This window comes from Lytechinus variegatus, chromosome 10, assembly GCF_018143015.1.
Source record: "Lytechinus variegatus isolate NC3 chromosome 10, Lvar_3.0, whole genome shotgun sequence".
Classification (NCBI taxonomy): domain Eukaryota; kingdom Metazoa; phylum Echinodermata; class Echinoidea; order Temnopleuroida; family Toxopneustidae; genus Lytechinus; species Lytechinus variegatus.
The window spans coordinates 20,281,630-20,293,384 of record NC_054749.1 but is presented as its reverse complement, the minus strand read 5'-3'; the positions used below and the strand labels follow the sequence as shown (position 1 = coordinate 20,293,384).

The window sequence follows — 11,755 nt, the reverse complement described above, 5'->3', positions numbered from 1 at the left end:
TACAGCAGTCTAGCTTGACATTTGCATTCGGATTGTTGTTTACATTCACGACAACAGTGCACGTGTATACGACCAATTTACTCCTGTGTTATAAACAAATGCTCATGCGCGACTCCTATAAACTCCATTTCGCGGGTTGATTTTCATTCAATTTTCCTAACTGATAATACTTTATATTGATTTAAATTTGATTAATGACATTTTTAAATCTAAAACAAGATTTTTAATTCTTATTAAACCTTAAAAATGACTTAATAGATTAATGCGGATGAATATAGTCACTATGGTTACTCGCTCCCCTCGCTCCTCCTATAGTCATCAAAAGAGGGCGCAAGGAAATTGATTACGCAGGGGGTGGAAACTCCGCTTCTGCATCCGGTCAGAATTGAAGAAAATTTTGGAGGGTCAAAAGTGCACACTGCTCCCATATTACATGTACAAGCCTATGGACGCCGCCACTGTTTTGGTACACCAGCGAAATGGAGGCGTGGTCATATAAGTCCTTCGCGCATAGCGTAAAAATATGTAAATTAGCATTTGGTCTTTAATTAGCATAATGCGCGACCCGTTGGTGTACGTGTCTAAATAAAATACATCATGCCACGGCCACTCATTCATTCTTCATAAGTAATCGTATTTTTATTGATCTATTTGTTCTTGCCTGTCACGATTATTACTGCATTATTTCAGCTGCAAGTTGCCTGGATTTTTTCTAAGGCAATAACTGGAAACTTTATGGGAGGGATTTTAATTGAGCTTGACTTGCCCTCTTTCCTTACAATTTTCATTCTATTAATTACATTCACTTATATTACAGAAGAGGTCCCCCCCAAAAAAAAGAGAGAAAAATAATAATTATTTCCCTTAAATCGTGTAAGTGTTCCTCGGTTGATCTCTTTATGTTTCTGAAGCCCTTATTTGAAGAGCTCACTTGCAAATGGGGTTAGGTCCATTTTTCATCAAATTTGATTTTTTTTTTGTCTCAATGTATACATTTTTAGTAGCTCTATAAGATGATACCAAAGAAAAGTTGAAATTCCTATCAAAATATCAAAAAGTGATCTAGAATGGCCAAGAAAAATTACTTTTTCTCAAAAGGGGTTAGGTCCACACATTTTTTTTTTTGGAAATGAATATTTTACAAAATGTGAAGACAGGTAGATTTCTTTCATAGCCAATTTTATGTTCCCATAGTAGGGCATCATGAAAATTTAATTTCGCATAAGAATATTGCAATTTAGTTTCGCATAAAAATATCGCAATATGGGAGAGTGGACCTAACTCCTTTTGCAAACAAACTATTCTGAAGAGCTCATTTGTCAAAAGTGGTTAGGTCCATAGTTCATAAATTTTTATTGTTTTCTGTCTCAAAACCTCTATATTTTTAGTCGTTCTAATGAAAACAACAAAAATTTGAAATGCACATGAGAAAGAAAAATCACCTTTTTAATCAAAATTGATTGGATTCATTTCAGTTTAGTTGCAAAAGGGGTTAGGTCCAGTGGTCCACAATGATATTTTTTTTAAGAATATATAGAAAAAAAATTGAAGACAGGTAGAATCCTTTTATACCCAATTTTATGTTCACATGATAGGGTAGTACATCATAACAAATTAGTTTCTCATAAGAGTAATGCAGTATAAGTGAGAATGAGAACGGACCTAACCCCTTTTGCAACTAAACTCTTCATTTATATTTTTATCTTTTCTGTTCATTTTTAATTGCAGAAAACTAAACGAACCTTTATTTCATTATTTGAACAAAAATAAGAACAAATCAAATTATTTTATATAATTATTGTACAGTCTCCAATATAGGTCCTATTATGAATAGCAGTCGGGAGCACTTAATTTTAAATGGCGACTTCTATGTCACTATCATATATCAATAACCATGACCTAGGTACAATATTTTAGGGGGATTCTCAAAATTATCTAGGCAAGAGAGCAAGCCGATCGTAGGCTATAGGATATTTATTTTTTATTTTCAACTGGAAATGAATCTGGTAAATTTTGGTATGGAAAGAAAAATACATTTTATATACAGGTTCCATATTTTGTAGAAATAATTCCCCTCCCCCGTATACCCATCATGAACAGTAAGGTCTTATGATTGCTTCTTCCAAAACAAACAACTTTCTCTAACTGCCCCACCCCAATTTCCTGCCTCTTCTCTCTCAGAAAATGACACATACAAATATATGCATAAAGGCAAACAATTCTCCTGTCATTTTATTACTTTCCCACTCTTATCCTTATTTCTCTTGAAGAATATTTTAACTGCTGTTTGCTCTCATGATGTCACAGTAGTATCATCACATTTGAACACAGAGTGCAACATCTTGTGCCATTTGTGCATAAAAATTTTTGGAAGCAATATATCACAAATTGGTGATTAATAAATGAAAATGACCAAGATCAGATAATTTAATTCAAAATTAACATGTTTATTAAGAAATCCATTTTCTAAAACATTGACAATATTCAAAATAACATAACAATAATAATTAGAGTCTACAAGCATTAACTTAGATTTACAAAATAAAGGATTGAGTACATTTTTCTACACTTCAGTAAAAATATACAATGTTTATTAAAATTTCATTCAAAAAATGTCGATGAGCCTAATAGTTAATATGAGGGATGCATCCAGGATTTCATAAAGATTATAAAATCTGTGATATTCTGTTTTATTTTTCCACAAAAGTTTGTCACTCAAAAAAAAGAAAGTAAATTCCTTCCAAATTTGCTGACAAGAAATATTCTACTAATGTGAGAGCACTCCACATAAAAAGGGGGGGGGGGGATAATTCCAGAATCTCCCTAAAGAGTGCCTTTCCCAGTCAATACATTAGTGAATCATTCACAAAATTTGATATTGTCTACTGTCACTGTGGCTAGAATTCAATCTATTTTTAAAAATATAGTCTATTTATATATTTTTGCTGAGGTTATCCATGTCAAAACTTTTTAAAAAGTAAGATAACAATAAATGCAATTTAATATTCCTACATAATTATTCAGCCATTCTATGAAGACTTGCAATTATGGTAACTTTGTCCAAGCCCATTGCAGCTACCACAAAGACCTTGATTTCTTGCTCAGCCCTGTTACCATGGTAATTGTCATAGTGACAAGATTATGATAGTAATAACTTGTTTATAATGGAAGTCCAGGAATGATACTAAAATTATTTCTTAATCCTCTGATCACCTTTATTAACATTTATCTACGCATGATTTTTATTTCAAAATATAAATTTTTGTCTTGTATACAATAGGCCTTTAAACTGGAAATTATATTTAATTTCACAAAAATTTCTAAGAATTAGTAGAAGTATTAAATATCAATAAAAGTTAATACATTTGCCCATTGGAAAAAAAATATTTCTTACTTGTATTTTGTGTGAAATTTTGTATACTTTAATGTCATTGCCCGCTGATGAACCTGAACTTGTACTACACTCTTTTCTACAGATATGCAGTTTAAAGAACATTCAATGCTTTGTTGATATATCTATTCAAATTAATTTGAAGTAACTACTTATCAACTTGGCCTACATACTTCTTCTATCTTGGTACTTGTTGTGATACCGGTACTTAAACAGCTTGGGCAGTGGGAAACCTGCATTGTAAAAAATAGAGAAAGAACAAAATGAGCTGCTGATGTAAATTATTCTTACTCATCTACATGTAGTCCAGTTTTATTAAGATTTAAACTCTATTTAATACTTTTGTCACTTTTGTTCTACATCCAAATAAATTGATATATCAATATAACTATTTACATTATGTTTTGATAATAAAGAGTGCAAATTATTTCAAATATTCATCAGATGATAACTGTTAATATCATGTTTTTTATGTACATGTACATGCACATAGACATAAGGTATGGTCGGTGAAAATGGAAATACTGGTGAATCTGAATTCAAGCAAATATTAACTATCAATGGAGCTTTAATTTTACATGACATCTCATCTTTATTCAGCTCAATTGGCCATACCCCCCCCCCCTCCCCCAAAAGAGGGAATATTTATTTATTTAGACTATTTGTGTTTTTTTTGGGGGGGATGAGCTTAGATACAGGCTGTATTATTATTAAAACAACAAGCATACCTTGCAATTTTCCAATTCAGATGTCCTGTTCCTCATTAGAGTGTAACTCACACTTGCTGATCTGCATGGTTCTCAATTTTGTCCCTCTGACCGGGTGTGAACTGCTAAGATCTTGGTCCTATTGGATCTGCAATAAACATTTTTTTTAGTTTGAGAGTATTAGAGATAAATAAAACTACTCTTCTTAAACAATATTTTTTTAAAAAATCCAGCTGCCCATATCATTGAAGTATGAATATTCCAAACTAAATTATCTGGTCCAAAAACTTCATTCTCTCTCTATCATGAAGTTTCACAGAGGCATACGCATACCAGGTACCCAACTGTTTATTAAAGTAAAATGATTCTAACCACATATTGCTTCAGCTGTATAGCTGAATCAGGACCTGGTCTATGCTGGTCCTGTATATAACTGAAGAATCACATCACATTTGAATGAAGTAATAACTATGTACTAAAAACGTTTTCAGAATACCACCCCAGGCCAGGCCCAGGGCATCCTGTTCAAATAGAAACTTGATTTACGTCTAGGCCTAAGTCATTTCATTCAAATCCTAACACTAAATCAATTGGATTTCATTCATGATTACTCTGAAGTAAAAAGTTTCTGAATAAAAGAAGCTGCTGAGAATTATACTTATTCATATGAAGATGAAATAGCGTGGACGGACTAGGCCTAAACTTCAACTTTCAAGCTTGAAGTTTGGGCCTAGTCCGTCCCCGCTATTTTCATACCCCATGACTACATCGACAATCTTGCTAGCCGGCTAGCGCCGGCGATATCAAGGCCGGATCTCGCTCTGACCAAAATCGACAGTTTGTCGTCAGGAGGTCGGAAACAAGTCCACATCTACCCCTGATAATTGACAATAAAACTGAAATACAGGTTTACTTTTTGCCTACATAAAGCATATTCCGATGAAGGTCTACGACAAATGGTAAGTTAGGCCTATTTTGTTTTAGAAACTAACTGACAGATGATTTATTTGGAAGTCAGGCAAAAGAAATGGGAGTGTATGGAAATTGAGGTTTACGTAGTAAAGTAATACGGGATGGGCCCCGAACCCCGGCAAACACATCACCATTGCAAGTGAGATCAAAACATGAAAATGAACTTAACTTACTTTTATTCTTATGGAATGTCATTAAGTTAATATTGATGTTCCCTCCAAGATTTTCTGCTCCAATGAAGTTCACTCAGAAATCACGATTTCGAACATCAATTCTATAAACAGATGATTAGTCGAGCTATTTCGTTGTAGAAACTGGAAATTCGCAGAGTCCGAAAGAACAGCACTGTGCACTTCGCACAGATCTCGTAGGGAATTATGGGAAGGAAAAAACGTGTTTAATTCATAATATATGAATAAAACATTAGCGTCTTAGCCAATCATAGAAGTGCATTTTGCGTAATTTGACGTCATTTTATGAATAAAACATTGACCCTCCAAAATCACCCTTCAAATTGTCCGCCGGCAGCCATATTGGCTGTGTACAAAACCTATGGGAAATAAAAACGCGCGAAAAGAGTTACCTCTCTAGCTCCCTTCGGGAGCTTACGTATACGTAAGATCGTACGTAAGATCGTATCTCTGTGTGATTCATAGAGATGTATATTGACACTAGAGTAATCGCTCGCATTGACGCGCGCGTAATGCGGCTGTGATTCCATGTATTGCGCAGCCGCCATCTTAAAGAGGGCAAGAGCGCGGATTTATAACACACGGCTCTATGGGAGAATATCACATATTTCACTTTTTTACATTATATTTTCAATTTAATGCTGTATGCAACGTTAAAATCACAAGGCAAAACATTTTTATGTTAAAATATATGATAACCATGCATATTTTATAAAGGAGATGGACTGAACATCCAGAAAACGGGGGAAAACGACGAGGTCGACTGAGTAGTAGTTATTCAATATATTAGCCATCATATAGCATATACCGTGACAAGGGTGTCAGATAAGGTCAACTTAACACTTTAGAGTGTTCATATGTTCTCTTGATTTGGTATTTTGGTGCTCATTTATTGACACTCAGTGTTCAAGCAATATACTGTATTGAAACAACACTTAGAGTGTAAAATAAACACCAAATACTCAGAAGTGTTGAAACAACACCGTGACAGGTGTTGGATAGAAATATTTTAACAAAAATTATTGTTGAAGTTACACTTCACTGGAGTAACTCAACACTGTCTGTTGTTGGGTTATTTTAAAAAAATACCCTAGTGTTAAGATACACCGTCAGGCTGCAGGTGTTGAAAACTGACTTGAAATCGGACACCAAGGTGTGAATCCGAACCGTGAAACAACACCAAACTGGTGTTGGTATTTTTTTTTACACCAATGGGTGATTTAAACTTTCGTTTAAATGTTCGTTTCTGCAGGTGTTCGAGGGTGTCAAATGAACACCAAATGGTGTTAACTTCATAACATTCTCCGACTCGTGTTCAAATCGAACACCAAGACTGGTGTTGATATATTTTAACATCCTAAATGTTGGTAATCTTAACACCAGTGGCAGTGTAACTCCAACACCAGATGGTGAGGTCCTTTATTGATTGGGCTGCTAGATTTAACACCCGTGGTGTTAAATATAGCTATAACGTCGCATAGTCTCCAATATTATATTTAATGGGATTATCAGTGATTCACCATATGATTTCTACTTTGATTTCCTCAAAATTAACTGAAAGGAGGGGAAACTTCAGACCAAGCCCTGATCTACATCATAGGTAATGCACGTACAGCAACCTATTTTTTCCCCCGTTTTCTGGATGTTCAGTCCATCTCCTTTATAAAATATGCATGGTTATCATATATTTTAACATAAAAATGTTTTGCCTAGTGATTTTAACGTTGCATACAGCATTAAATTGAAAATATAATGTAAAAAAGTGAAATATGTGATATTCTCCCATAGAGCCGTGTGTTATAAATCCGCGCTCTTGCCCTCTTTAAGATGGCGGCCGCCCCGAACATGGAATCACAGCAATTTGATGAAGTCCGCCCTCTAGTGTCAATAATATACATCTCTATGGTGGGATTACACTCTAGAGCAGGGATTCTCAAATGGTGGCGCGCGCGCCACTTGTGGCGCACCGAGCCTTGCGGAGTGGCGCTTGGGAGTTGGTATGAAAAAAAGTAAAAATAAGGAAAAATTGGGGAAATAAAAATGTATCTACCAGTAACCTGGAAATAAGGATTTGGTGATCATTTTAATACAAAGAGAAAACAAAAACTCTTTACTTGACACTTAATTGCGAATTGATTTCCTTCAATTTTGTCCAATTTAGTGCTCGATAACCCCTATTATGGAAGATCGATGGTGTTCTCCTTTTTATTTATTCTTACAAAGTTTATGTGCCACATAAGTGATATGAAAACCCCGTTTGTAGGATTTCTATTTCCGTCAACGGCGATAAATTTTGCATTTCCAGAGTATAAGTTTTGGTTAAGAGTTAAACATCAAATAATGTGATATTTAAAGAACATCCTGATCATAATAGATTATGAATTTGGGACATAACAAGCAGAAACCTTGTTTCCGGAGCCGATTAAAATCCGAAGTTGTAAAAGTGAAATATATGTATGCTCAGATGTATTGCTTGCCGTGATTGTCTGCATGCACTCTTGCTAAAGACGAACTGAATGAATGATACTGCACGTGAGTTGTAGAGAAAGAGGGCAGTTTGGGGCGCTAGTGCAGTGTAACGCCTAATTTTCAGCCCTTGCAAAATCGGGGAACGTAACTTTAGCCACTGGGGTACAGATGGGGGCGGTGATTGGGGGCCCCCAAGTGTTTCACAGCCAAGAAAAAAAGGAGAAAGGGAAAGAAAAAGAAAGGGAAAGAGTGGAATTATCTTAATATTATGTCAAAATATATATTTTTGTATTGAAAAGTTCAATATTTTTACTTCAGCTGCCATATCTAGCCCTCTTGATTTTTTTACCCATTACGCCACTTGCTTCAGCCAATAGATCTGGTGCAGAACAGTCTGAACTAGTGGTATCATTGGTATGTTGTGAAAAAGTCACTGGTCATTTTTCATTTAATAATAATATTGTGTAGTTTGTTGGCATTTGTATTTCTTCTGTTGATATTAATTGCAGCACCTCTGCATGGGCAATTTAAAAGGCCTCATATTCCAAAACTTCTGGGGGCTCTGCCCCCTCGACCCCCATCAGGGGCCTCTGGACCCCCTCCGCTGATATTGCGTAATGGATTGTGGAGCATTACAGATTCTCAACAAGAAATGTGGCGCTTCCAAAAAAGTAATTGAGAATGGCTGCTCTACATTCTTAATCGAATCGATCATAGAGATATGGTATGATATTAATGCCTTATATATATCTCTATGTATTAAATAGAATCCCATAGTCAATGGAATCTGATAGGTCGCAATAAATAATTTAACTATCTCATCTTAGTGTTGTGAATCCGGTTCATAGAGGAATTAGCATAAGCACAAATTAGCACCAAAAAAATCACGGTGATGATTATTTTAGGCTAAACTTTCATATTTTTTTCAAAATGGTCTGTGCCCAGGGGCGGATCCAAGTTAGAATTAGGGTATAGAGGTCCGGGACGCATAAATACACTTTGACAACAACAAAAAAAAGGGAGAAAGAAAAAAAGATCATTACACCTGATTTCGGCACTTTTCTACTATATAATTGTATGGGAAACGAAAAGAAAAATCCATATGCATATACATGTAGGTCAGAATGAGACAATAATAATTTACAAATTATTGATTCAATTCATCGACTGTTGTGAGTCTGAGGACAGACACCCTTTAAACTGTTTCGGAGTAAGTTATTATTATTATTTATATTTAAGGAACTTTATATGGTATCCCATACAATAGTAACCCATTTAGGCTTTTAAAATTTGGACAACTTTCCGATATTATTCTAATTTTGTAAGAAAAAACAACACTTGTATTGCACGAGACACACCATGCAGTTTTGTAGACCTGAATTCATTTTATGTATATATATATATATATATACAAAGAGAGCACATATGAATCTGAAAAAAAAATCATCCTTGTCTCATAAACGTGTTCACTTGAACATATTTAAAAGCGGTTAAGTACTGCCATGGTAAAGATATTGAATTTTCAAGTCAGGCGATAAAATATTACATTCAATAAAGTTTGTTTTTGTAGGCTCGCCGAACTTTATAGTGTTGTTACATTCTTAATGTAATTTGCCGTTCATATGCAAGTGTGCTCCCCACTTCATTGAAAACCTTTTCTTTCTTTTTTTTTTTGCTCGTGAAATTCTCGTGGGAAACTGCCCCATTTTGGAAAATCCTGGATATCCTCCTTGATGATGTGGTCCACTAACTTTCTAATATACAGTGTGTTTCAGAAAAAAAAGGTAATCCAAATCAAGGGAGCCGGATATTTAAACCCCGTGTGATTATATAAAATCATTATGGTTGGATATAAGAGAGAAACTCCTCAGCTTTCCATTGATACCCTATTTTGTACCAGTTGTGTCACGCATGACGTATATCACCAACTTTTCCAAAGGGCAGATAGCTCTGGAAAACTTACCATTGCTCTCTTCATTCACTTCTTTCACAATATATATATATATATATATATACATAAATGAGTAAGAGTTGAGAATCAGTCTATACTCTAGGGGAAGGCGGGGTAAGTCGAGCATGTAGGGGCAAGTTGAGCCACCACCCCAGGCCAATAATGAATGAGTCAGACACATTGTGGTGGTGTCATGTATTGATGACCCATTGCATAACCCCACCACATTTTTTTCAACTTTGCAACAAAAAGTACTTTTTTAGAGGGAAAAATACAAATTTCAGCCCAAAAAGTAAAAAGGGTCTGAAATAGATAAGTGCTTTTTACACACACACGTCTTTAGATATAATAAGGACATAAGAACAACAACGGTTAGTCCATTTATGGATCTTCATTCTTGTCATAGTCTTTTTATTAGATGATATATGCATAAGAAATGTGTGGATGCGAAATTATCGTATTAAGTTCGGACTGGTGTTAGTTGAGCCAGCCAACATGGGGCAAGTTGAGCCAGCATGGCAATTCTTATGGTAATGTATATGTATATATTTATATATATATATATAAACCTTAAAAAGCCATATACAGACAGAAAGGAGCGAATTTACATGACTGTTCTCTTCTTTTTGGAGGATGTTAGTATAATAGAGAATTAGCAAGTGAAGAGACTTTAAATTTAAAAAATGACATGCTGGTTCTTCCCCCATATTTTTATACATAGTTTTTGTGGCTCAACTTACCCCACAGATGGGGCAAATTAAGCCATTTGACATCTCTTTTTTTCAGAGGTTACAATGACTTTCAGTGTGGGCTTAGAAAGTTATCTATAGTTGACAAATATTTCAGAAAAAATAAATTTAAGGCAAGGTACAATCTTCTACAATATTATTAATCATATCAATTCTAACATGCAAAAAGCAAAAAGTGTCACAACTTACCCCGCCTTCCCCTATGATTACGCTTGAACTTGTATAATGAAAATCACACATGATGTACTGCTCCATAAGGGGAAAAGTTTAACATCAGTTTTGTTGTGATTCATTTGAATATGGGTAATTACAGAAACATGTTTTTTTTTTCCATAAAAATTCACCATGGTACCAATTTTGGTCTTGATTAAAAAAAAAGATAATTAAAGAAAAAAAAACTCCTCATGTTAGTGAAGGTGTATCAAATCCACAAAGGAATGATGGAGTTAATGATTTAACAAAAAGTTTTGGTTGAATGAAAATAATTCACCAACATTTTTAAAACGTTATTAGTGAAGGTGTGGTAAAATCCGCAAGAGAATATGATTTTAATTTAAAAAAAAGTGAAGTCACATGCATTCCGCCTCACCATAAAAATTAAAACTTCAAAAGTCCACAACCCTAGTATTCTTTGATGATTTTTTGGGGGTCAAGTATATTCTAAGTTTTGGTAAATATCACCACTCCAATTAAATGAATACGAGATGATATATATATATATACAGTGCGTCCCACAAAAAACGAATATATATATATATATATATATATATATATATATATATATATATATATATATATATATATATATATATATAAAACAGTAGTAATACAAACGTAATGATTATGATGATGATAATAGTACTAATGATAATAATGATAATGCTAACAATAATAATCAAGTATATTCTAAGTTTTGGTACAATGTCACCATTCCAATTCAATGAATACGAGATAATGATACATATTACAAACGTATAGTGATAATGGTGATAATAATACGAATAATGATAATGATAATAATAATAATAATAATAATGATAGTAATGATGATAATAATAATAATAGCTATTATCATTATCATTGTTATTATTATCATCATTGTTATTATTTTCATCATTATTATAATGGTATAGCGAAAATACTAAAAGATATGATTATAAAAAACTTACATTGTGACGATGCATGATGGGTAAGAACTGAAAGACCTACAGGGTAGGCGAAAGCCAAAGAGAGATGCATTGTCTTTGAGAAGTGGTGAAAAAAATACGATATGAATAAGTTGGGACAGAAAGAACGCTTATATTGAGAGCTGTTGTCTGTCTTTT

At 34.0% G+C, this 11,755-nt stretch overlaps 1 long non-coding RNA gene across 1 annotated transcript; it reads right to left on the bottom strand.

Moving 5' to 3' along the window:
* Window positions 1-3,369: 3,369 nt before the first annotated feature.
* Window positions 3,370-5,281, bottom strand: LOC121423008. Its single transcript, XR_005971219.1, has 3 exons — window positions 5,244-5,281; window positions 4,120-4,246; window positions 3,370-3,624 (listed from the first exon to the last, which is right to left on the bottom strand). It is a non-coding gene; the product is annotated as an uncharacterized LOC121423008 (long non-coding RNA).
* Between the last annotated feature and the right edge of the window lie 6,474 nt (window positions 5,282-11,755).